This window comes from Pseudopipra pipra, chromosome Z (assembly GCF_036250125.1).
Source record: "Pseudopipra pipra isolate bDixPip1 chromosome Z, bDixPip1.hap1, whole genome shotgun sequence".
Classification (NCBI taxonomy): domain Eukaryota; kingdom Metazoa; phylum Chordata; class Aves; order Passeriformes; family Pipridae; genus Pseudopipra; species Pseudopipra pipra.
The window spans coordinates 24,028,788-24,056,240 of NC_087581.1; the positions used below are offsets into that span (position 1 = coordinate 24,028,788).

Genomic DNA, 27,453 nt, shown 5'->3' on the forward strand with positions numbered 1-27,453 from the left:
ACCATGTCTAGACTGCAAAGACCTGGATTTGACTGAATCTAATTAAAGCAATGGTGGCTTTCAGGTGCGGATTTAACTGCAGTATGTTATCCTGGCTTTTGCTAGAAGGAGATTGACCTTAGCTGAGGTGGGTTTGACTTGCATGCAGAGGTAAATTGAAGTCACATACCTGAAATGGTACTTCTTCCCACCTGCTTAGCCTGCCCCATGTAGAGCATCATCTGCCCACAGAAGGATGGTTGAGCAGCTCATGGAGATGTGGGTTTCAGCATAGTCTGAGAAAAATTGAAATCAACTTCCTGCTGGTTTTGGAGAGTTAGTTGAATAATTTTGAGAGTTACCAGGAAGTTTCTGACTGCACTGGAGAGATAGGAGGAGGCTTAAAATATCGCTTCTAGAAAGACTGGTTTTGATACTGGAGGTTAAACATGCTCAGTGCACACAGCTCTAACTGGTCCATGCTGGCCAGCCACCCTCATGACTAGGCTTATGAGTTCATTGTCCCATCTGTGCCCATAGCCTCATCTTGACTACTTAAGCCAGGGTGATGACCAGCTGCCTATTGATTAAGAGGGATTAGAGGAGGCCTGGATGTCTAACACAGCTGGTTTCTCCATCTCTGAATAAGCTGCTGGATTGGAAGTTGCAGGGTTGTCCGTGGATCCCTCCTGGGAGATATTCAGGGTAGGTTTTACTGCAGTATGAAGAAGCACAATGTAACTCCAGGCTTCTGGTAGTTTTACCTCGCGGCCTTGAACATTTGCCCAGACAAGTCTGTGAAGCATCTTGGCTGTTCTCATGCTTTTGCTATTCCTCCGTCTCGGTTCTCTGGACTCCTTTTATTTCCTGTAACTTTTCTATCTAGTGCACACTTTGTTCACTGTCCATCAAGTTGTGCCTGTTCCTCTTCTTTCACCCTGCCCCTGAATGCTTGCTCTGTTTATTCAAAGTCTCTAAGACAATACAGAAAAGGGAGGGCAACAAGAAGAAAATGGAAGAAATAAAAGGGAGAAGTGAAAGAGCTGTCTCTGGCAGAATTCAGGCTCCTCTGTCTAATCTGACAAGTAAAACTTTTTCTTGAGAAACTGTCCTTTGCTTTACATTTTCAGCCTGTCATCAAATTTCTGCCAGTTTTAAACTGCAGGAGCAGAAGTAATGAGCCAGTAGTGCAATTCCTTTTCTCCTCACTGCAAGTGTGTGTGTGTGTAAACACACAGCTGCCTCTCACTGTAACAGCAGTAGTGTGTGACTACCATGACTTTTCAGACTGCTGCAGTCTTACAAGATGTTCTAGTTTGGAAATGGAAAAAGAATACATACTGGACTATTCTTGGTACAAAGTTCAAGGCTCAGCATTGCAAAGAAAATTTATGCGTGGCTAATAAAAGATACACATACTACTTCGTGGCAGTGCGCAGAGAGGAAATTTTTCCTGGCAAATAATGTTGGCCTGACCTTGTCTTGTCCGTGGGTGTCTTGAGAACTTGCATTTTTGTCATCTTCTCAGCAAGAGAACAGAATCCAAGGTGGGATAAACCACATAAGGGCCAGGGATCATAACACAAATACTCAGAGGTACCACAGTTGCTTTAGTGAGTACTCCCTAGCCTCAATTGTTTGCAGCTGGGTAGTGGGGGCTGTGGACTACCCCCTTGCTGCCCTCTCCTCTGGCCATGGGCTATGACCAGCTGTGCCTGTGGCACAAAACATGTGCTTGCTCTGCCAGCTGCTCTCCTAAGCTCTTCCTACTTTCTGCAGGAATCTGGTGTTTTCTTAGCTGTGAACACTCCTCCAGCCTGAGTTATGCATGATTTTTTGAACTGACCTTTTGATTTCCTTTCACTATTAACGTGCTAATTGAGAGCTTGTTGTTACAGGGCATATGTTTTGGGTGAAAAATAGCCCCAAATTGTGTTGTACATTCCTGTATTATGTTTTGTTACTGTGGAAAGAAGGCTGTTGTGCTGCATGACTGGTTTATAATTCCTCTTGGATGGCCCAATCAGGACTGAAGTTGGATGAAGTGAATGGTGGCTGGTGCTATGTTGAAGATGGAGTTACAGGCAAAGAGGCTCCAAGTTATCTTTCTTAACATGAAAAAAGGGATAGTCTTCATTTGCTAGACTGAGATGCTGAGCTTCTCTCTGATCTAGAAAGCTCATCCATTTCCTCAATAGTTTCTTGAAAGTTTAATTTTAAATCATGGCTGTTTGTGGTTTTTTGTTTGTTTGATTGTTTTCCATAAGGGAGAAAACCTTGCTTACTTTTGTCTTGCTGTCTATCGGAAGTGACAGAAATTGCATCAGAGCCTGGATGGGGTTTTTTTGTAGATGAGTTTGTTTCCTTGTGGCTCTGGCATTCATCAGTTCTGTTCCTGAAAGAAGTTGCAGGTCATTGAGATATTTTAACTCCTGACCTAATACCATGTGAGTGTTTTCTCTGCTCTTGCCCAGTTTGCTCAATTCCCTGTTTGGTCAGCAGCTGGGGAGCTGCTGGGAGCTTGGCTGGAGATGGGCTGGTCTTGGCTCCAGGTCACACACAGAGCTGGCTTGTTGCTTGTTGCTGGTATTAGCCTGTCTGCCGGCCGGTGTGACTGGCGGGCTGAGCAGAAGGCTGCAAAGTTAAAATGCTGTCAATGCTCTCAGCCCAGGCGCAGGGCTGGGTGACAGGGGGAAAGGGTGACGTGAGTGCACACCTCATACTGGGGAAGCAAAGCCGGCTGAGCCTGCGGTCGTCATACCTGTGTTTCCTTACGTTTGCTGAAGTGTAATTGTAAACAGCTGTTTCCTATTTTCTTTGTAGATCTTTCTTTGATGTTCTTTTTAACCCGGATTTTTCCTTCAGCTTGCCAGTTACTTATAACTCCTAATTCCAGTTTAATGACTTTTTTGTGTCTGGGGATTGTACATTATTTGCATCACAACAGAGCCCCATGAAAGGCTTGGAGTAATGTCAGCTCTGGATCTGGTGTTAGGCAGTTCAAAGTGCCGAGCATGAGTTTTGTCAAGTTGGTCCCTTTGTGCTGCTAAGTGTAAAGGCACTGATCTCGTTGGAAGTAGGCAGGTGGCAGGTCAAGCAGCACATCTGAGAGTTGCCTGAAAAGTAATAGGTTTGTCATAAGGAGAACTTTCAGGAGTTCTATTTTACGACATCTCTAGTAAAAATAAGCTAATAAACATCAAGAGATCAAGAGCATCTCAAGGGTTAGTCAGTCCCCTCTTTTTCATTTTGTGTATTATGGCCTATCGATTTAATGGGATTGTAGAATCAATTTCTCAAAGGCTGGTGATAAAACACATCAGTTAAAAAGAGAGTGAGATTGAAGCTTGGAAGGAACCTCATAGTTCTGTGGACTGTTTCTTTCAACACTTTGAATTAATATTTTCTTTAATTAAGAGTTCATCATACTAGAACTATGTAGCAAAATATGTTTCTAATCTGCTTCCCCCCAAGCTGCATTTCTTTTTAATTGCCAAGTGCTCTGTTTGCCAGTAGAAGTACAGGGAAATATTAATATACCTGTACTGAGAATATTTGAAGAATAATGTTGAAGTCTGCTAGCATCAGGATTTTTTTTAAGGTATGAGTGTGTGAATGCTTCATTTTAAGCAGGAGGAAAGGAGGTCTGCTTTCACTTTTCCCAACTACTGTCTGAGATCTCTGTTAAGCTCACTTCTTGTTTTCCTCACTCAGCTCAGGCTCAGAGGTTGCAAATGGGTTATTGCGTTTTGAAATCTTTCTATTAAATTTCTAAGTATCCTTTAGAGATCAAAGCAAAAAAACCCCCATCTCTAGCTCACGACATCCCCAGCTGTAGTACATCCAGCAAGTTTTGCAATACTTCAGTACTGTCAAAGTAGTGCAGCTACTTGCTTTCTGTTGGTGAGTTTTGATGGATCCCCGTTCTTTCAGCTTGCTTCAGATAGGTAGCAAGAGCAGGAATCACCTCTCCAGAAGGAATTTCTCACATGCTGTGAATGCAAAGGGACCATTTGGTCTCCTCCTACCATCTAAATCTTTCCTCTTGGCTCTATGGGATTTAGTGCCAGCTCACAACACAAGTGTGACAGCTGGTTGGTGTCCAAAGTCCTTTGTATTGTTCCATCTTTAACTAGGAAATGTTTTATCAGAGGATCAAAATGCTCTTGGGTGAATTAACTTTTTCTTTGCCAAACTGTTGTTTGACACATGTAAATATTGTCTAATATTTATAGGAAGTACCAGTACTCCTGGCACAGGAGTGATTTTTGGCTATCACCCAAATAATACTGGGGTTTACACTGCTAATTTCACAGAGTAGCCTGCATGGACTGTTAGAGATCACATCTGGAAATAAGATCAGGTGTGCCAGTAAGTTGCATGCAGATAGACAGGTGAAGGTCTCCTAGCTTGTCTCATGATACAACTCTGAAAGCAGCAAAGGAGCTTCCATTGTCAACTGTGACTCGTCTCTTTGCCTTCTCTTCTGCTTCTGTTTCTGAAAGACAGTCACATGTCACTTGGCACTGCTCTGGGCTTTGGAGACTTTGTGAAGCTATGGAGGTGTGACATCACTCCTGCTCCTCTGCGAATTGCAGGGTTTATGAGTGTTTCTTGTGCAAAAATGCAGTAAAAGAAGACCCCTTGAGCAGGACTTTGCAAACACAGAATCTGTGAACACAGCAGTATTTTATTGGAAATGCCACACTGTGGAACTAGAATGAGAGAAGGGGTGAGATCCTGTGCCTGGGATTCCCTTGTTCCCCAGGACACAGGTAGGGTGCTTCTCTTGGGACAGGTTGTGTGCATGCCAGTGGAGGTGTCAGTGCTGGTGGGAGAAGCATGAGCTGCAAGCACAGATGGAGGTGGTCTTCAGCTCAAGGCTGTGTGCTGAGAGGAAATGAAGCTGAATAAGGTTGTGTTGGTGCCTGGGGAAAAGGTGGGAGTGGGGAGGTCAGGTTGAAAGGCAGTGAGGTACTGCCTGGGTAACACCACTTTTCAGACTTTTCAGCAGCTGTTACTGGAAAACTTCTTGGGGGGGTGATGCCTTTTGTCTGTACCAGCACATAGCTTTGGATGACTGTTCAAGAGAGCAGTCCCATTATGAAAGATAGACACCTTCTCTTCAATATTTAGGAACAGGTTGATTTTTTTTTTCTATAGAAATTGAATTTGGGTGAAATAGACCCAAAACTGAAGTATGCTGTTTTTCCCTGTCTCTGATTTGAAATATCATGTTTGTCAGTCACCTTGAAGTAACTCCCCTCCACGTACAAGCACACACACATTCTCTGGGCAGGAGGCCCCGGCCCCACTCTCCAGAAACAAATGGATGATACACTGCATGGTGGTTCAGCTGCCGGCATCTATGAGGTATCTGCACGTACTGTCCCCTGACACCTCTTCTTCCCATCTTATGCATGGAAATCTGGGGTGGCAGCACTGTTCTGCTGCCTTCGGTGCCTTTGGGGATGTGAAAGGCTTGTGCTGCAGGACTGTGTAGTTGCAAGAAGGTGGGGTTTGTCCTCTGGAGAGGGGGGGAGAAAATTACTGGTACATGGTGAACTCTGGGCTATTGAGTTAGTATTTGTCTGATACACCTGAGGGCAAAATCGTAAGAAATGCATGGTGTCAGGATGCCTGACTGATGTGAGAAGAGTTGGACTGGGGCACGCAGAAAAGACTTTAAGTGAGATGTTAATCAGTAACAAACTGAGTCATCCTGCAACAGCTTGCAATGCCAAGTAGAGACGTACACAGTATAAAAGGAAGGAATGTGCGTAAGTGTGTTTATTCCAAGTAGGAGAGGACTCTCCCTCATTCTTACACTCAAAACCAGGGCATTTGATTGCTTTTGAAAAGAAATAATAGAGTTCAGTAGGAAACGTGTCCCTATACCTTTTGTTTTCTGTCATGTTCTCCAGATCTGACAGCCTTGGTGTGAAATGCCTGGTAATTACCCAGAGGGTAGCTGTGTTATTCCTCCTTACCCAGTCTGGGTCCTGGCCACCAGCATTCCTGATCCAGCCTGCTGCACCTTCAAGGTCCTTTAGCTGACCTCTTACTGGTTACCTGTCCAAAGAAGGGCTTGAAGCCAGTCAGTTTGTCAGAGAGAGGAGCTGGTACAGGGGAACTCATTAACCTACAATGGTGTATCCTGCAGTGGAACATTTCTGCATTAAAAGGAAAGAACCCAGAATAAATAGTATCCCTATTGTTTGCCTGGCACAAAATCTGGTTTGTTTTAAGAAAATATCTCGTCCTTGACATTTTCATTCCCCTGCTGTTGGCTCTGAATTACACACCTGAGACTGAACTGCAGGTGTCTTCAGGTTCAAATGAAGTAAAACATGCTTGCTTCTCAGATTTCAGTGAAATTTGTGTGCTGTGGTAAGGCCAGAAACTATAACCCTTTTTTTTTCAGGGGAAGATAGGTGGCTGAGATTGCTGTGTGAGTGAGTAGAAAGAAAAGGATGGGGACAAAGGGATGAAAAATTGCTGTGAGAAAACACAGCTGGCTGGGCTTTGAGCAAGCACTCTGTGTACCCATAGGGTGATAACACAGAAAAAAAAAATCCTTTCCATTGCCTGTGTTTATCCACTTGGCCTGTTGCCCACTTGCACTTATGCAGTTGTGAAGAGGTGGTCTTGATGCTCCTGCTTCACCCCGGGTAGTAGCAGTAGTGAAGAGAAATAGTGCTAGGAGCATTTAAATGTAACTGGAAAAGGGTGGTGAGATTAGAGCTACTTTGGGTATGGCACGAGGTTATAGCCTGTCCTGCCTCATCAAAAAAAACCACAATCAAAATATTAATTTAAATAACTCCGTGGTTTTTGTCCCAGCTAAAATGAGGGACATCTCAGTCTTAAATAAAGTAAGAAGAAGGAAAATATTTTGGATTATTGAGTCTTTGCTCATGCAGGAGGATTGTTCTTCAAATTTTTAATGACTGTGGTGTCTCTTTGACACTCCAAAAGGCTACAGCTGAGCTGCAGATGTTTCAGATGATATTTAACTTTGGGGCTATATCTGCCTAATGGCAGCTGGGAGTTTTGACTCTTGCTATTGAGTGTTCTGTTGTTTCTACTGTGATAGTACTAACAGTGCGGCCTTGGTATGCAAACAAACTACTGCTAGTTGCAGAATGCTGGAGGTCCTCAGTGCTAAAAGTGTGCTGAACTCTCTTTTTGTTGGGTCCATTGGTGTTTTTCCTTTATTGTTCTCTCTGACTTATCTCTTGTTTTAGTGCTATATCCAAGGAGCTTTTTATAGCCTTTGATCTAAGATAACTGAGCACCTAAGACAATAGTCTTGCTTCCTTTAGCTGCCCATGTCTTAAATTGGCATGTCGCTTGCAATTGCACTCTGGTTCTGCCCTTATGGCAAGGCATCTCTATGCTGTTCCAACTTGTTCAGAAATAGTTTATTTCAGGGAAGCTTGTTCAACTAAGAGATGATACGAAAACTCTTCCTCGTGTAAAGTTACACTTTTGAAAGCATCTATGCCTGTGGTGTGCTGACCTCCCATCAAAATCACTGTGCATGGTAAGTTGGTGCTCTGAAAACTAATCAAGCAAGAGTGATGTTGCTTTTCATTCACCTTTTCTCACTGCTCATAGGGAAAATCATCTTGTGAGATGATTTAGTCTCTAAATGGCATTTTTCAGAACAATTGAAGCTTCTCTTTTAATGCTGTCAAGTGCTATTCCTACATGAGCAGATACTTTGCAGCTAGAAGCTTTGCCTGGGTGAGGAGGAATTAATTAGCAGCCCTCTTGCTAGATGGTGTCCTCTTTCAGTCTTCTCGGATTGCAAAGGTTAAGAATGAGGAGGAAAAAAACCCTTCTGATTATCTCTTTTCATGACTTGATGCTGGCCAACCTGAGACAGTTTATACCAAGCATGCTGAGTAGGGTTCAGTTAAATTTTCCACCAGCCAGAGCCTTTGCAAAGTTGAGCTGTTGCCATTCTCACCTCGCACACCTCTCCTGCCTATGCTGCCCTTCCCCTGGAGCAGTCCTTGTTACTCACTGCTGAGAAGTGCTGGGGAAGGAGAGCATGGCTGCTGTGGTATGAAGGGCAAGTAGCAGCATTGTCACTGCAGGCTGCAGCTTTGCTTGTGCTCATGAGATTTCACCAGGGATTTACTGTGATGTGGCCCAAGGGCTAAAAAACCCAACACTTTTTCTCCAAACCCTCCCTCTCTCTGCTTAGCACTTCACTGTCAGAGCAAGAAGTAGCCTTTCCCTTGGCTTCATTTTGTTCACTAATAATTGCTCTAAGAAGTAGCCTTTCCCTTGGCTTCATTTTGTTCACTAAAAATTGCTCTAAGAAAACAAGTCTTTAATTCATTACTGCTTTGATAGGGTCTGGATATTTGAGAATAAAACATGAAAGTGAATCTAAATTTTTTTCCACCTGCAGAGTAAAAATGAAATACCTGCAACTGCCTTCACAAAAACAACTTTTAGTTTATGGTTATGTTTAAGCTGTTGCATGGCAGTCTTTGAGTGTATCTGCATGTCCCCCCTTACCTCCCTAAAACTTGTTGGCCCTATTGTTAGAGAAGGGTTTTGCTGATAGTACAGATATATTAGCTTTGTAGCAGGACATGCACAAGCTGCTACTCTTGACCCCTAAGGTTTTTGTGGAAGGTCACAATGAAGAGGCTGGAATTCCTGCCTTAATTACATTGAAGCAGAATATCCATGCTGGTTTTCCCAAAAGATTAAAAGAATGATACTGCATTGCTTTGAAATGTGATCTCAGAGCATCCAGCTCTCAGGACAGCTTCTCTCATGTTTAACACGTGCATGGATTTTGTGTATTTTTAAATGTAATTACTACTCATTGGAATAAAATGCGAAGGGTAGTTTATCACACTGGTCGTCTGCTATTGTCTTTGTCTTTCTTGCCAGAAGGTTTAGGTGCTCTCCTCTGGTGCAGCAGTGAAGCAGAAGACTTTGTTTCCCTGGTTTTATGGAGGGAATATTTTAAGGTAGCTAAGCTACACCTATTATGCAGTTACTGTAATATGCAGGAAGGTACAGCTCTACAGGTTTGAAAAATAAACACGCAAAGAATTGCTCAGTGGTTAGGCTTGACAGACTGCAAAGATACCTGGAGGACTGCAGCTAAACAGAAGGCCCTGGTGTTGCTGTTCTAGGACTTTGTGGAAAGCATGCTAGAGAGAACTGTGTGCCTTTCCCTACTTATATATAGATTGGCTCACACAGCAAATAGATTCTTGCCTCCAATCCAGCTATGCTGTGAAATGTGGTATCAAAGTATCTCCTGCATGGTAAGCAACTGTTTTATTAATTGTGGGCCTTTGCATGGTCAACACAGCTTTTGTGTCTTCTTCTTAACTTCTGGATGTCAAGAGCACTTCCATACTGGACTGCATCTCCAGGGCAAAGCTGAACATACCTATTTTCTCTGCTGTTTCCCCCCCAGAGCAGTCTAGTCTCCAACCATTCTGGAAATAGTCTCTTTTTAATAATGATACAAGGCTCACTCTTTCTCAGAAGTTAAGAACTGATAAGGAAGATTGGAAAACTTGTTTGTGCACCTGAATTACCCCTCCTCCCTTTCACCCCAAACCCTTGTGTACGTATAGACAAGCTACAGATGACAACAGTTTTTGGATGGAAGCCCACAATAATACCGTTTTCTTTTTGTCACTGTTGATGAAACAGTGTCATGAAGATGCTGCAGGGCAGAAGGGGGGAGGTATTCGAGGTTCTCCTGGGTACTCCAGATGTTTATGTAATATGCCTAAGCTTGCAGTGGAATACAAACTATTTGTGAAAGGCCCCCAGGTCTATCCATGGATAAGCTATTTGTCTAGGTTTTCTGAGCAGAACAGAAAAAAGAGCTTAACTGACAAGCCCTAATTAGCTCTGTGCTCTAGCAACTCTTTCCCAGGAAAATGACTTGAGGAAGGCTGTTACCAAACCACTAAACTGAAATTTAAAACTCTAACATTGACTTTTCCCTTCTTTTCTGTTTATTGGAATAGCAAATACTGAAATGGACTGAAGAAATTCCTGCTTTTACACAGTGGCAATTAAATTATTCCAACCAGGATTTGATGCAGACTTGGATCTTTACTCTGTTTCCTCTCTTTTCACCACAAGCCACTATTGTTTGACTTAAAGCATTTTCATCACATTGCTCAGACATTCGGAATAGATATTTTTAGTAGGGCTTAAGATGGTTGCTCTGTCACCTTTTAATTCTTTTTTAGGTTATGTGGAAGAAGGAAAGAACATTCAAAATAAAACTATCTGAGTTTTCACAAGTATGTATGAAAGAATGCAGGGTTTAAACTCTGCATAAACCATTATTTGCAAAAACAGATTTAAAACTCACAAAAACATTCTTCAGCAAGTTCTGTTTATATAATAATTTGACAATGACCAATTTTCATATCTTGAGATTTCAAATACATGTGGAAAATAGTCCCTGAAGTATTACCTTCTTTCTACATGGTCACTGTGGTAACTTGTGTTCCCTGAGATACATAGTTATCCTGCTTAAAGGGAAAACACAGGTCATTGAAACTACAAAATCTGATTTAGGGAAGTACCTCTCAATATTCCATGTGCATTGTTATGAATTCCAAAGTTTTTGAAGTATATAAAGAAGGGCGAGAAATACAGGCAGCTGGGCTGCTTGAAAAACAGCAGAAGAATGATTCTAGAATTGTTCACGTGTCTCTGCTGGAGCAGTGTTCCAGATGCATGCATTGTCCCTAATGCATGAGGAATCAGCTGAAATAAATACTTTGTATTACATATGTGTTTGTACAAAGCACCAAGAATGAAATGAGCTGAATCAAGAATGCTGGAATTTCCATCATAGAAAGGGGATACTTGGGTTAGTTGCCCAGAACAGCAACATACGGATGCTGGTATCAAAATAAGTTCAGGGGCAACTGGGATCTCAACAGCTATAGAAACTATTGCATCTCACTTGTCAGGAGTGCAGCTAGGTCTTGGTTTTGAGGAGTATGAAAACTTAATATTACAGAAGACTGTAGTTTGACACGTGTATGCAGTTCTCTTGTTTGAACTGCATTTTCTCTCTTTGAAGAAAAAAGCTGCATTTTTATATTGTCTTCTAGCCTTTAAAGTTCTGAAAGTTTTGTGTATTTCACTAGGTTTCACCTGTGAATACTGGATTGTGGTATTTCACTTATCTTCTGCTGCCCAAAACTTGAAAGGTGAATGCTGTTTTCTTCTAAGTGAAGAGAAGGCTACGTGCAGAGGGCACCCTGTATGCTTGGTGAGAAGGGGGTACTGCCATAGGCATAAGCAGCTGTGAAGTGAGTTGTGGATGCTGGTGGAGTTAGGAGCCATGGTCTCTTCTCTTCATGCATCTGCCCTGTTTGCCCTCCCAGTGGGTCCCATCCAGTCCTATGGATGGTCTGATTCTGCCAGAAGTCCTTTGGTTGTGCTGAGGAGCAGGCGGGCATCACACAGGAGTGCGAGAGGCATCACAGCGCAGGAAGAGGTGGATGATGAATGATGGGATGTGGCTGGTGCTGTGGCAGGCATCCTCACAAGTGCTGCATGAATGGCTTGTGGGGTCAGAGGAAAACAAAGTGACACTATGTTATCACTGGTGGGCAGAAAGCTCAACATCCGTGGTTTAGCCCACTTGGCTTTGTGCTTCAGCAGTGACATATTGTCTTTGTAATGTATGTACAGTTAAGTCCAGAGAAAATTTCTCCTGCCCAAAAAATTTTGTTCTCTCGGGAGCTCACGAAAAACCTTCTTAATTGATGGTTTGGACATAATCTAAGCCTGGAGTGTCAGTGTGACTTTTCCATTCATATTGGTTCACGGATGAAAGAATGTGTGGCAAATACTCAGCGTAATTATGCATGTTTCTAATGTTTCAGCTTGAATAATACCGCCCACCTTCCCAGAGAGGTCAAGTTACTGTTTCAGGCATTGCAGTTAAATAATGTACGTTTTGGTGTGCCAGAGAAAAACGGTGGACTACCAGACCTGTAAGTTTAGTATTTTATTTCTTGCTCTTTGAAGAAATAGTGAAAGCTGATCTGGTTTGTGTCACTGAGTAGGTTTTGGTGTTGTAATCTAATGGAATATTTAAATTATATCTAAATGAGAGAGTACTTGTAGCTTGAAGTGGTGATTTGTTTTTGAAAGGCAGTACTTAATGTCGAAGGTGTATTAGAGTGTGTGTGTGTGCATGAGCATGCAAAGTCCCCTGGTTGGTATCTCTTTTTGGTGGACAAACTGTTTGCAAACTACTGCAACAAGCCGGATAGTCCTGCACAAATCAAAGTCTGCTCAACAGAAGCTGTGGTGGGACAGCAATTAAACTGGGAATTTTTCATCCACAATGACCCTGAGTACCTGCAAGTGTGCTGAGCCCTCACACCAGCGTGATAAAGCAGTGCTGCAAAGCTTGTGCTGGCATTTTCATCTGCTTTTCTGCTCTGTTCTCTCCCTCCCCTGCCTTTTGCTGGCTGCCCTCACAAGGGAGAGCCTGCAACTTTTCAGGAAGAATCATTTGAGGTTGCTTTGCTCGGTGACCTTCATGTTTTATGCATTGTATGAGTAGAGGGGACTTTTGCAATTTTATATGGCATATTTTTTAGCTGCTCAGGAGAAATATATGTTGAAAATCACACTGTACATGCATGTTTTCCCCAGTCTAGTTTGAGACATTATGTTGTTAGACTACAACCTTAATGTCTGTGACCTGGAGCATGAAAATCTAGTGTTTAATGTTTTGTTTCTTTTTTTTCTGTATGTGGAGAGAGAGAGAGTAGTAATATTGTTATGAATCTCACTACTTATTTTTTGGCAGAAAGGATGGGAATATTAGTGGACGAGAGGCTGGACATGAGCCAGCAATGTGTGCTCACAGCCCAGAAAGCCAATTGTATCCTGGGCTGCATCAAAAGCATTGTGGCCAGCAGGTCAAGGGAGGGGATTCTGCCCCTGTACTCTGATGAGACCCTGCCTGGAGTGCTGCATCCAGCTCTGATGTCCTCAGCACAGGAATGACCTGTAGGAGTGAGTCCAGAGGAGGGACACCAAGATGATTAGAGGGTTGGAGCACCTCTCCTATGAGGAAAAGCTGAGAGAATTGAGTTTGTTCAGCATGGAAAACAGAAGGCTTAGGAGTGACCTAATTGTCATCTTCAGTACCTGAAGGGAGCCTACAAGAAAGATGGAGAGGGACTTTTTACAGTGGCATGTAATGACAGGGCAAGGGGGAATAGATTCAAACTGAGAGTAGGTTTAAATTAGATATTAGGAAAAAATTCTTTACTGTGAGGGTGCTGTGCACTGGGACAGGTTACCTAGAGAAATTGTGGGTGCCCCATGCCTGGGAGTGTTCTAGGCAAGGCTGGACAACTTCTGAGAAACCTGGTCTAGTGAAAGATGTCCCTGCCTAGAGCAGAGGGAATGAGGTGATCCTTAAGGATCCTTCCAACCCAAACCATTCTATGAATATTGCTATTTGTGGAGTTCCCAATCAATACCATTGCTAAATATGCTATTCATGATAACCATTTCAGCAGAGAAGAACATTCTGACCAGCACTGCCTGTGTCCTGTTTGTCCTCCCCTTGCTAATCCTTCTTGCTTATGCTAGGACTCGCTACTGTCCTGCTTTGTTTCTGAGGGACACTGACAAATGTCTTAGAGTGATAGGACTTAAGTTTAATTGGAGAAAGCTGTTCTCTTAGGAGCTACTAGTGGAACTCTAAGGAATAATATGTCCTTTTCCTTGGAGGCTATCGATGGGGAGGCATGAACATAATGCTCACAGGCCATTATGGTCGGCAGTATGTCAATTTATTATTTAAATCAGTTAACTTTTATACAGTTTAGTTTGTTTGGGACACATGCTTATAAGAAGGTGATTGGATAGCTCAGTCTGTGCACGCGTCTCATGTCCCCAGTTCATTGGACCTGATGTTCTGTCCACACGATCTGAAATCATCCTTGGCATAGAAACCTCTTTCTAATTAATCTGCTTTTAGGGTTTTACTAAATTTGCAGGTGTTTCATTATCTTCAGTTTCTCAAGGTTTTCTTTCTATAAACATATTATGTTCTCAAACCTTATAATTAGACACACAGCTAACAAGTATAAGCATCACATATTTTCACACAGTCTATAAGTATAAACAATACACGCTTGCCACTTCCATGGCAAGCAAGGCCTACAGAGTGCAGGAAAAACTGTTCACAGAAATCTCTGTGTCCGGCGACAGGAGGCCACATGTTTGGTTATTTAATTTTCCTGGTCATTGAATCCCTGGAAATGCTTGTTTTTGTCTACCACCCCTCATCCAAAATGTTTTTTTTACTGTTTTGTCTAGAACATGGTGCTCTTGAAGGAGTAAGAACATACAGTGTTATCCTGGATTAGCTTGCTTCACAGGAAGTAAATTCAGAATGACCTTATTATTAGTTCTTCTTGTTCAAATAATTGATTTAGAACATCAGATGAGACAGCTGTCATATTTGGTTGTTATTAGCTTTTGCACAAGGGAAACAGTATTACCATAAGAGTGGCCCTCAGTGATATATGACTTTTGAAGATCCTTCTTCTTGCAGCCTCCTGTAGCAAGGAGCATACCACCCAATAGCACTGTGCAGTTTGGGGTTAATCAGTTCATTGCATTTTCAAAGCTGTCTGCCAGCTGAAGATCTGTTTTGCAATGGTGGTTGTGTCATGGCACTGTTTGTCCTACCAAGCAAAGATCTCCTTTCACAAAGCCCACGGTGAACTCCACAGTTTGTATAGGGAAGGCACTGGAGGAGGAAGTGGGACATCTATCTGACCTGAGTGTACAATGAATGGTGCTTCAGCTTCACCTGACTTGGCAGCTAAAGGCATTAAGATTCAGCACATCTGTTTGTATGGCTTGCTGGGTTTTACTGTATTATCACAATCTTGACCAGTTTTTATTGTTTGGAGACTGAAGTGTTTACCTATCTTGTTACTTTTACTGTGTACAATTCACAGTCAGCCTTTGGGTAAAAAAAATCTGAAGGAAACAGCCCTTTATTAGGTAGTTGTAAACTTACATGTACATCTGATGTTTTGATGCCTTAATGTTTTTGAGAGTGATCGGATAGCAAATGTGTCTTATGCCATCTTCCTATTTTTTATGAGCTGAAGTATTTGGGTCTAAGTGTGAGAAGTACTTCTTTAACACCTACTTATCAAATGCAATTTAATATCTCATAAGTGAACGATGATGCTTTTTACAGGGGTGTAGGATTTGTATTCATCCATGCTGGATCTGTCAGACTTACTTGAGTATTTGTCTGCTCTGCTGAGACTGTAAAAGTCTCAAGAAGTCTTTTGATACTGCTTAATTAACATGACTTTTCCTTGTCTCAATGCAGCACACTTTGTGCTAGATAGTTGTCCCTGTGCTTTTGCCATAAGAAACAGCCTACGTGTTGAAACTTCTGAACACTATAGTACAAGCCTTGGGCCAAAGCAAAACTGCCCTTTCTGGTGCTGTGACCTCTGCCTGTGCAAAACTGACTGACACGTGAGAAGCCAGCCTTACCTGCCAGGTTCTAGCTGAGCTGGTGTATCGCATTTACCAGCAACATGAGTCACCTTGCTCAGGTAACTCCTGCTAAATTCATGGGGCTGTGCTTTGCAGAAGGTCTGTGTTTACTAAGAGAGGCCATAAGAACAGGATTGTCTCAGAAATACCTTAGTTTTAGATATGTATTTGTGGGGAGGAGGAAGAGGGGACTAGACAGGGACACTTCAGAATCTGAAATTGTCTGTTCTGCTTGGCAGTAAAACAGTTCCCTGGCTTTGGCTTGTTTGTGCCCCAGGGAATGACCCTTCTGTGCCTTTCTATCCTGTAGTATGGGCAGGCTGTGAGGCTTTGCTCTGCTGCAGGTTGTAATGTGTGTGTTCCTCTCCTCTTGCTCTCTGGTTGCTCAAAACCAGTTCCTATCGGGATAAGCACTTCAAGCTACTGCGGAGTACCTTATTCCTTAATGTATGTGTTTTAACAAGTCATAAGAAGCTCAAAGTCCATTTGCAGTACTGGAGGAGCAGGCCTCTCTACCAAGAGGTGGCATCAAGTACAGCAGATAAAATGTTCTGGCTTTAGCCCAGGGCTTGTTTTATCACAAGAATGTTGAAAGGAAAGTCGCTTTGGCAACACTTTAACTTTTTCTACCGTGCTAATAACCACACTATTATCTGCTACTTGGAGCTGACTAGGTGGAGAAAAATTATACTAGTTCTAGAAGGTCTCTCCTTGCTTTATTTTGAGACTAGGTGAGAAATTTAAATGTGGTGTGAATTCCCTCAGGTAATTGTCAGACAATCACCATTATCATTATACATAGCTCCTCTGAGGTACTGTCCTGGACCTTTCCTCCTGGGGCCCAGGAGAGTGTCCATAGGTATACCCTGTCACATTCGTCCTCTAGCAGCCAAGGATCCTCAGTAATACCTGTCAATTATTTTACTGTTTGTCAAGAATTGGTGCAATGTACAGTATTGACTGCTGAAGGTCATAGACTTCAATAAAAATGAGCAGTGCCACAGCTTCCGAGAGGAAACACCCCTCCATGGAGGGTTCATCCTAGGTGGAAGACCCGTCTTTCATGTGAAAGAGACTGGTTGGGGTGGGAGGTGGGGTATCCAAATGGCAGGAAGGATGCATCACCATGGGGAGATTCCCTGTGCAGAGTAGTCATGTTACTGTGGGCCCTGCCGAGATTAATTAGTGTCTCTGCAGGGTTAATTAGTATGGTGCTTTGTGTCGCACAGACATAGCCTTAGTTATTTCCTGTAGCAATTATGAGAACTTACACCAGTGAAGTGTACAAAGGCTGAATACTGCTTTTGACTACTTAAAAGCTTTCTGTCCAAAAATGTAGAATATATTCACCAAGAAATAGTGTTTTTACCATTGGAAGTGTTATCTTCAAATTTATTTTAAAATAATATCTTCTTCACACCAAAAATTTAAATACCTTCTGGTGCTACGCAGGGTGTCTTTAACTGACTTAGAAGTGTTTGTTGGACACAACATCTGAGGCATATCTCAATAAGTTATCCAGCCATATCCTTTCAGTTGAGGGGGCTGGTGTTTTTTTCAGGCCAGCATAAATTCCTCTTTAGATAAGTGAATCAGGCTTCAGGAGAGAGGTGGGTGTGTTGGAGGAACATGTGGGAGGAAGTGTTAAACAATGTTAAAATGGAAAAGGAGAGAGGATGGAATATGTGTGTTAGCTGCCTATAGTGAACTTGTCAAGCTAGTGAAGTATGCTGTGAAATATGTGGACTTTCCATTAAAGATTGGTGACAGCATGTCCTTGAGAGTTTAAGGAATATCTGTTGCATAGGTAAGCTTTGTTTAAATCTAAAATTTTATGAAGGTTATGACTTTCTGTAAAAATTACAACTTTATCAGCAAACAGACTCCTTTTGTATATGCAATATCTCTGTTTAACTGTTTGCCCATGTTTGTTTTCATTTCTGCTTTTCTTTCCTTCTACTTAGGACTTGGTAATACTAATCACTGAGTAAGTTTTCTGCTTGGAAATGAAATCAGATTGCCATTTTTGAAGCAGTTTACAATTACTTTTTTATGTGAGAAACATACATCCATTTATACAGATTAAAATTTTGCTTACAGTGTTACATATGTTTTTTTAAATCCCTATTGTAACAGAATGTTTTCTAATGTTTAGTGTTTTTGTTAATACCTGTTAGGTGTGGTTTGTTCTCCCCTTAAGGGAAAAAATGGGTGTGCATTGTAATGTTTTTTGTTTTGGTTGTGCTTGGATGTGTAGGAGTCAGATGATTGTGTATACGTGTATGCTGTGATTTGTTTGGGATAAAAAGCAAAAGTGAAGCATTCTTTCCATCTGGCATGGAAAATATTAAGGTATGTGATAAATCTTAGCTCCCAAAGGATTTCTGACTTTTGATCACTCCTCTTTGATAAAGATGTGCAATTTGCACAAAGTTCTCACTAGTTCATCTTGTGGCTCAAGCCGTGTCCTAGTTCTGGCTTTTGGTGTTGCACAGTTACTGTATTTTCAAGCTTATCTGGACCAGGTCGGGGCACAAGGTCTCTTCAGCTGAATTACAGAGTGCCTGGTACAGAGTTTTGGTAGCTGTGGGGAAATGTGCAAAATGTGAAATCTGCCGGAGAAAAATTAACCTATGCAGAATACCTGAATGATCGTGACGTCATGGTATGGGGACACATGGCACCAGGGATTTGAAAGTCAAGTTTTTATGTCCTTGAACAGCAGCTGAGGATGTGTGACCATTGATTGAATATCTGGAAACTTCTGTACCGCTTTATACAGAAGTGTAGTGCAGAGGTTATACAGAAATGCAATGATTGTGGTACTTCCTATTATCTGTGAATATATAGCTCCAAGGATATAATTTGCTTTCTGTAATCTCAAGTTCCCTAATGCATTACAGTTTTCAATATTATGTATATGGAGATACTTGTAATCAGTTTAGAATGTACCCCTATTCTAAGAACAGCATTTTGGAGGTATCATGGGTAGGTAACATGCTGCATAAAATGTTTATATTTTACATGAATAGCTAAAAGTATAACTAAATGTATTGAGAAAGTGTTAGAGAGGAGAAGAAATTGAAGAAATTGACTGCCATTCCTTGGGGTAACTTTAGAACACTGTTTAAAGCTCATCTAAGCTTGGGGCTTTTGGATTTCTGGGTTTGTAACAGATGTTACCTTTCTAGACCCTAAGGTATCCCAACTTATTTTCCCTTCCCAACCTCACAAAAACAGACCCTTGTAATTTCCCTTCAAATACTACTTGTTATTTTAGTTTATGAAGACAACCCTTAGGAGGCTGTTTTAGGGATTTGTAAGCAGTGTATGACCAGAACAATGCATATATATCTATGTAGGGACAGGGGTCTGTAACATGCTTTTGGTGCTGTTTTTTTAATTAATTTATAATAAAAATTCTTTAATTCTTAACTGGTATGATTCTCTTGCACTCCATGAAGGTCCCATTTCTGTAGTTTTACAAACTGGGACAGCAATCACCCTGTTTGTTCATACCAAAGCTTTAGCAAAGTATGTAGTAACCTGGATGATAAGTGTCTTTTACCTGAAAATGATCTTTAAAATTCTCCTGAGTAACCATGCTAGATATAGAGGAGTTGTTGTGCTGGCCCATCCCTCCATTGCTGTCAAATGTCAAAGCAGAGTCATTGTGTAACTGTTCAACATCAGCGCTCCCTCAGGGTGCAGCTGACACCCACTGTACCTGTGAGTGGCTGTGTGCTGGGATATCTCAAAGCAAGGAACCGTGTCTGTGTGTATGTGCACACACCCTGTGAGTGTATGTGCACACACTTGCACTTTTGGAAATTTGCTCGTTTGAGGATTAAACATGGCAAATGAGTTGGAGCTGAAAAACAAATGACTAACTCTTTGTGATGGAATATCTTCGTTGAATTACTGTGGGGGAAGAAAGCTGCCTTATGTGCTATAGTGGTGCAGGCATGAACTCTGCTGCCGTTGGAGTGTCTTTATGCATTATGAGTCGAGATTCATAAGTACGGGTCCTTACAAGATGAGAATTTTGAAAAAAGCCTGTTCAGGAAAATGAGACGTGTCTGTAGATGTCCTTCCTTTTCCTGTAGTCTATAAAGCACTTCCATGTGTCTTCCATGTACACCAACATCCTGGCTTATGTAGTGCTAATACTTAGCTCATATGGGCTTCTGATGCATTTCCCAGTTCAAACTAGTACTGGGTTACACACATTTACTCTTGTGTTTCTGTGACTGGCATGGCTGGTGTATCCTGACATGCCTGGAGCTTTGTTTCTGTTCATTCACATGGACTGTTGTTTGAACAAAGATTTAAATTGGGAAGGCAGTGCATGGTGACCTAGCTATTGGAAGATGCATGCTTTCTTTCCAGGGTGCTGTAGCCAAAATGTGGCTTGTGCATTTCACCTTGGAAACAAAAAATGCCTCAGCTTTTCATATTTGTGATTGTTGGTACCTTTTTATTGTTTAGCAGCATGGCTCTACCAAGCATGAGAGGTTTTAAGCATGAGATATAATGCCCAGCATGTGCAATGATTAATTGGTGCTTTTCATTTCTCTTCTTGTAGGATGACTCTCAGATTCCTGAATGTGCTGTCAACTACCGACACATTGCATTAGCTGAATCTGCTGCATTATGTTTGATGCCTAAAAACCCCCAAAGGAGAGACTGGCACTTCTGTTACAATCTTTTAAGGTAAGATATGATTTCTTTTGCTGTGGGCAGAGGGAAGAAGATAGACATGGTTGCACAGACTGTCCTAGCCCCACCTCTTGCTCTGTAATCAACCTGTCATGGTTTAACCCCACAGAGCTGCTCGCTCACTCCCTCACCAGCAGGATGGAGGAGAGAACTGGAAGGGTAAAAGTGAGAAAACTTGTGCATTGAGACAAAACCAGTTTAATAGGAAAGCAAAAACCATGCACACAAGCAAAGTAAAACAGGGAATTAATTTACTCCTTCCTGTGAGCAGGCAGGTGTTCAGCCCTCCCCAGAAAAGCAGGATCCCCTCTCACGTAACAGTGTGACTTGGAAAGACAAATACCATCACTCCAAACGTTCCCTCTTTCTTCTTTTCCTGGCTTTATATGCTGAGCATGATGCCATATGGTTTGGAATATCTCTGGGATCAGCTATCCTGGCTATATCCCCTCCCAACTCCTTGTGCACCCCCACCCTCCTCTGATGGGGTGTTATGAGGAGCATAAAAGGCCATAGCTGTGCATGCATTGCTCAGCAGTAACTAAAAGGTCCCTGTGTTATCAGTGGTGCTACCAGCACATATCTAAACCACAGCTCTTTATCAACTACTGTAAAGAAAATTAACTCTACCCTAGCCAAATTTGGCACAGAACTATATGAACCTCAAGCCATGTACTGAACCAACTATCAGTATTTGTTAGTTATAAGTAAATTCACTGACTTCAGTAAGGCAAAATTGATGCAGTGAAGAAACAATTTATTTTCTTTTTCTAAATCACAAATTCTACACTCTTAAGTGCTTGTATACCTTTCCATTAGAATGCCTTAGTGTTTTGATCCGTGTATTAATAATATTTTAGTAGTAAAAAGATGTAGCCTTCATTCTCTGAGATGCCAGACTGAGATTCTCCACCAGGAAAAATATGGATAAGAAGTTATACATAACTGCAGCTAGAAAAGTGACCATTCTGCTTTGACTAGAGCTGCTGCTGCAATCTTTCATTAATTACCCATGTTTGTACCCATATACTGGATTCAGAGCTGGATCATCGGCTGCACTGCAGTGCTGCTACATTTTCTCAGCAGCACAGCAGACTAGCCAAAGACTAGGCTAACAGAGTATGTTTGTGCAGTGCCCAGTGCAGAGCATGGCCTCTTATCACTGCAGAATTGTTTCAGTGACCAGAGACTGGGGGTGTAAGTTTCTCAGCAGGACGGAGCTGTATAGATTTATTTTTTTTTTAAATAATGTGCAAAGATCAGGTTAAGAGCAACACAAAAAGGAGGGCCTACGTTTAAATCAGTAGTAAATAAAACCCAGATGGGTAAAGACTGTAAAGGCTCTTTGCTACAGACTCCTGGATTCCCTCAGGTTTGACAGCTGCTGTTTGAGGTGGCAGCTGAATCCTGTTTATGCTTTCTTTTGGTGAATATCACTGTCTGCCCACCTTGTTACATGCACTGCAGTGTGCTGCAGGTTCGGATGAGAGGTAAGATGCCTAAAACATCTCTTGAAGAGCAAACATTTCATCTCTGGACAGTTCTGACTATTTAGGATAGCTAATTGCAGGTTAACTCTTGTCTAGTGCTGTTTTTGCTGCTTTAATCAGTGTGCAACCAAGCAGTGGGGACAGTCTGTTTGGTTTTTGGGCGTAAAGTAAATCTTGTGCTTACAGATGTGGCCTTGAATTGCTGACAGCTTTTGGGGCAGGTAGAGGGCTCCTGAGTCTAGTGATTCCAAAAATGCAGGGGCACCAGTTTTTCCCCAAACTGTGAAACTCATTAAGTGTGGAAAAGCAGATCTCCTACCTTTCTTCATTACTCTCTGAACTTGCCATTTAGATGGGGGGGACGCATGGGGGGTTGTGTATGTGCACACACGCAGACTCCACTGACTCTCCCTTTGGCTATCTTGTTCAAAACTCAGTTCAGAGAGGGGGCAGAGGGTATTGCAATACACCTGGAGCAAGCTTCTGTGACTGGGAAGCTTGTGTGCATTTCTACTGCAGACCTCACACCAGCATGTTTTAGATTGGGCCTGGGGTCTTGCTTATAGAGCAGTGTCTATTTTTCCTTGCAGGGTGCTGTTATTTACTTGGGTGTACCAGGGCTCTCGCTCTTCTGGGGATGATTCTTTTCACCAGGAAAAGCATCTGTAGGTGAATTTTTCTTTTCTGGTGGCAAAGAAATGCTTTGTTATAGGAGTTGGGGGAAAAGCATGACTGCTTCTAGGCCTTGAGGCAGGGCTGTAGCTGGCAGGGAAGATAAATGCTCAGAAAAGGCTAAATAAGGAAACTTATTATCACTGTGACTAGGCTTGTCCCAGTTCCTGTGTGGCTGTGTGCCACAGCCATGTCCTGGCTGTAGAAGTGAATAGCCTCAGCCAAGCGTGGGCTTCTAAAATGAAGGAAATGTGTGTATGTGCCTAGAGGGGCTGCTCAGGTTGCCCTTGAGGGTCCCCAGATCTGGCTGCCCAATGCACTGCAGCAGGTGCCACTAATGTAGGGTGGTCACAGCCTGGATTTTGAGTGGGGTGCAGTGGGTGCCCTGCAAGGTACAGGGTTAGGGTTAGGGTTGGGTGAGGGTGCTGTAAGGAAACATATGCAGACAGAGAGGAAGAGTATGATTGCAGAAAGGCTGGAAAACCTAGAGCAGACTTGTGTCTGCTGTGGGGGAGCTGACATCAGGGACAATTGCTGACTTGCCTGGTGGCCCGTCGGAAAGCACAGGACCACTGTGTACAGTTGCTAAGAAATGGACAGTAAGGGCAACTCTTGTGCCAGCTCTTGTCACAAGACTTGATATGGAGAGGAGCGGGGGGAAAAGATTTGCTTCTCAGGTGCTCTGAATTTAAGTACTCTTCAAGTTATATAGATACATATGTATCTTTGCTTGTCCTTAATCGAGTGGCATAGTGAGCTCTCCCGTTCTATATTTCAGTAGTGCTGGATTGTAACTTGGTGTTAGAGAGAGCAGGAAAAGTGCAGGCACTAATGGCAACAGCCATCAGTGCAGAGAGGTACTCCAAATTAATGTCAGTACAGTAGGGGTACTAATTTAGCAAGTCTTTGGAGAAGTGGGCTTAATTTCTTTCCATAAAATACTGATTTCAGGACAGTGTGTGCCATTATTGCACGTAACACAGTAACATTTCATTGTGCCCAAGGCATTTTGCATATATACAGTTAACTGATAACTTGAAATACTAATGTTACCACCTCAGTGGTTTTTGCCTATGAGTTCTAAAGCCAGAATCCCACTGGTGTGACACTCCATGGAGAGGGCCCAAGAGTATTTTGTCTGTCTTTGAACTTCACTGAATGTGACCCCTGTGTAGGTCATTAAAGCACTGCACTTCTAATTGGATCACAGACTTTGGCAATGTGAGATGAGCAACAGACTTATTAAAATTAATTTCCACTTATAAAGCCATGGTTGCTTCACTGGCATTGCCTAGGGTTTCTCAAAGCTGTGTCCTGCAGCCTTGATTTAGCCAAAGATTTTACTGCAATATCATCAGACTATAAAACAGCAGTTTCACTTTTCACAGCAGAAACTCAACCTATTTAACAGAAAAAAACCAACCAAAGAAACAAAAAATGATAACCAACCTTCTGAAGAAAAGCTAGCACTTCTGACAGATTAAAATACAAATGCTCAGCAGTTGCTTTGCTTAGCTAATTCTTAATCCGTAGGTTTCTTAAACTTCTGTTTACCTTGTAATCTGGCTCTTCGCTTTCTGAATTTTCTAGGCTTGATGGAGCAGTTAAATAGGAGTTTTACACATCGATTAGTTGGCTTTAGAGGTCCATGAGATACTTTCATGTGCAAAGGAGATCTGATTTTTGAGAAAGCTTGTGTATTGTAAGTGAAGTTAAACTTTGCTCAAATCCAAATACCACTGAACAGAGTTGATTTTCTTTTCTCAACACCTGCACAATAAATGCAGTAATGTTTTTTTATTTGGCCAAATATTTCCACTTGACCAACTTAAAGCAGATGTGGCTCAAGCTCTGGCTCTTGCATCCTTCCTGCTCTTATTTGTGGTTGTGCTTAGATATGCCACAAAGCCATTGAGTGCGCAGCCATGCTGTGCTATATCTTCCACGTTCCCATGTTGTACAAAAGCGTTTTTTCCAGGCACGGATGTCATCTTGTCATGCTAGTTGCCAGAGACACCTGCTCCCACCTGGAGTGGTGCTCTGGGTATAAAAAGGTTGTCACAAACCTCATGCTTGCCAATACTTTTTATAGGGAAACTGTGCACCGTGACTGTAAAAGACATAGGAGTAGAAGTCTGCAAGTGATCCAAACCCACCTCCTGGTGGTGCTGCCATCCCTGTTCTGGCTGCTTACACCTGACTGCACATCAGAAGCCAGGCTAGCGAGGGCTCAGGTGGCATGTTGGTCACTGCCAGAGCAGAGCTCGAGTGAAACTGTTGGACTGTGCAGGCCTGGCACCTGCCTCCTTTTGCTGCTGGTGGCCAGCATGTGCACTCCAAGTTCCTTGATGCTTTCTTGCATTTCAGGCATTCAAGTGCTGGGACTGCTATTGTAGGAAGCAGTGTCACTGACCAAAAGCATCCACCTTGTACCATACTGTATTTTGGTTAATTTGACCTCTGGAAGACACTTCTCACTTGTTTACTGGTACCATAAATGTTGCTGAGACTATTTTGGTACAATAACTAGTTTTTTATCTTGATGAAAGCTTTGTATGCCTTTCTGATTTATATGACCTGTAAAGGATTAAGAAAAGAAGTCTTTGGAGCTACCTAAATGTAAAAAAAATCCTGTCAAACCATCTTTGGTTTTAGCTGTTTTGCTGTCAGAACCTGACTGGTTCAGCATCTCTCAGGATTTTCTGAGACTGACAATCATTTTCTAGTATAGAAAATAAATTCTCTTGCTTCATGTTTTAATCTTAACAAGGTCAGGGTTTTGAACTGTTGTCTATATATTTTTTATTTTCCCCTTTGCTTTTTCTCTACATGTAAGGCACAACAGTAACTCTTCTCTCTTTCTGCTTAAATGTACTTTTACTTCTTCAAAGAGGGTGCTTTGTCCACTAGGAACTGTGTCTCGGCATGCTAATAAAACTCACTTTATGCCTTTAAAATGTTTATTCAAGTGGCCTGGCTGGCTTACAGTAGCTGTGTGGGTGGACTGTCCTTGAATTTTGTAGACTTAATTTAGTACTGCACAATACCCAGTGATGGAAAACAGCTATAAATTGTCTGTGCGCAGCCATGCATTATTGATAAAGGGTAGAATAAGCTCTACAATTTCTTTATTTGATGTTGTTAGTGCAACAGCTGGCTGATTTGTAAAGACATTTTTCCCCCTATTGGCAGTAAAATATCTCTTCATTTTGAACTCTGAATTTTCTCCTGAATTTTGATTTGTATGGGAGTGAAAACTGCTTTTTCTCCAGTGCTACTAGATGTAATGGAAATGTTTTCACAGACTAGAAACAAACTGAAGTTCAGGGAGAGCTAAGCAAACAGTAAGTTTGACTACATGCAGAAGACAGCACTTTTCTATCTCAAATATTTAGAAATAGAAAATGGAGCAAAAAGTCCTCTAGTACTTCTAGAAGAAAAAAATCCTTTAATATACTTCACTTGGCACATACTTGTAAGAAAATACATTACAGTGAGTTCAGCATGCTTTCTAATTTCAGTGTTCCTTCAGAAGTTTATGAAAAAATCTTAAGTCTTAAATCTGTCTTGCTTCTTTTCCTATTGACACTTATGATGAATCTCTACTGAATATAATTTGCATATAAAACTGTGCTGTAAATTAAACAGTTCTTTCCCTGTAGTTGAACAAAGGTACAATGAACTGCTGAAAACACTGGAATTAATAAATATGTAGAAAAAATAAACTGCCAGCAAAATTACAAAATGCTTATTATTCCCAACAAGTTTCCAGCACTGAAACTTCTTTTAAGCTATAATTTTTGGAATCATAGCTTCCCACAGGTTCTGTTACAGCCAAGGGATGTACAATTTGCGGCAAGCAAAGATTGTATTGAAGTATGGAATTCTTTCTTTCCCTCCTTTATGTATATACATACATACTGTTTGGTAGAAGCATTCTAGACCTCTATAGATTTTTACTTTTTTTTTTTTTTTGTCTTTGTAAAAGTGTTAGGGTAGTAAATTCGCAAGCTATATTGATGTTCATAATGGATTCCTCTATTCTATGGAGAATTGTTATGTATTGGTTTAACTTTCTGTATTTACAGTCTTTTAAGGTTAGAAGTCATTAAGTAAGAGAGCAATTAAACTGGTTGTGTAGTTTCAATCAGGAGGCAGAAAAAACTACCAGGAAAAAGACTGACAGAGGCTTGCTAGAGATTTACATTGAGAATAACTCATTCTTCAAAACTTTTTCATTTTCTGATGGAAATTGTGGAGTAAATCAAATACAGTGGCTATGAGTGATTAAAATGCGAAACTTATGACTTCTTACTGACTTTGTAAATCTGACTCCTTCCTTCACTGTTAATATAAAATCATTTATCTTAAAGGGGTCTTGAGGCTGGGAAGATTTAAATGAAAACTTCAACTCCTGAAGAAGGTTATTTTGATATTCAAGATCATTAATTTTGTGGCTTGCAGAGAAAGCTGTTTTAGAAGGGGAAACGGTAGATTATCCATAGGTCATCTGGTAGGTCTGTGGTAATTCACTTGATAAATCAAAGTGGCAAATTTTACAGCAGTTTAATATTTATTCAATTCAGATGTTACATCTAAAAAGTCTGTGCTGGTTGAAGAGGATACCTGTGGTTTGATCCTACAGCAAATACAAACAAGTGGACATTGACTTGCCTGTGATTTTGTTTTTGAAGCTAGCGTACAGCTGTTTGTGTGTTTTTTACAGAAGGGCAGACTTCAGCCATGTTATTTCAATTCTGTCTTTGTTACAAGCTTATTCTGTTCAGACAAGTTTGGGAGTATGAGTGTGTGTGTGTGTGTGTGTGTAATTTTTGTCTGAAACAAGTCTAGTTTGGTGGTGGAATACAATTTTGAAAATCCTTTGTTCCTGGTGTTTCTTTGAAAGAGCATCTTTGACTGGCAATGTTTACAGCTACTGTAATGAAAAAAATGTAAGATAAGGATAAGATAAGGAAATATGTGGAGTTGGATTCTCCTCTGTATCTGTGCA

The 27,453-nt window shown here is 41.6% G+C and overlaps 1 protein-coding gene across 4 annotated transcripts in view; it reads left to right on the forward strand.

Annotated features, from left to right (window-relative positions):
- KANK1 (KN motif and ankyrin repeat domains 1) overlaps nt 1–27,453 on the forward strand; it is a 130,939-nt gene that overhangs the window by 11,461 nt on the left and 92,025 nt on the right. For 3 of the 4 annotated variants that reach the window (XM_064642193.1, XM_064642190.1, XM_064642192.1), the window contains exon 2: nt 20,147–20,274. The gene's annotated coding sequence lies outside the window, so the exon portion shown is untranslated. Of the gene's footprint in view, nt 1–11,941; nt 12,000–20,146; nt 20,275–27,453 lie in introns of those variants that run through there. The other variant, XM_064642191.1, reaches the window with a different exon arrangement.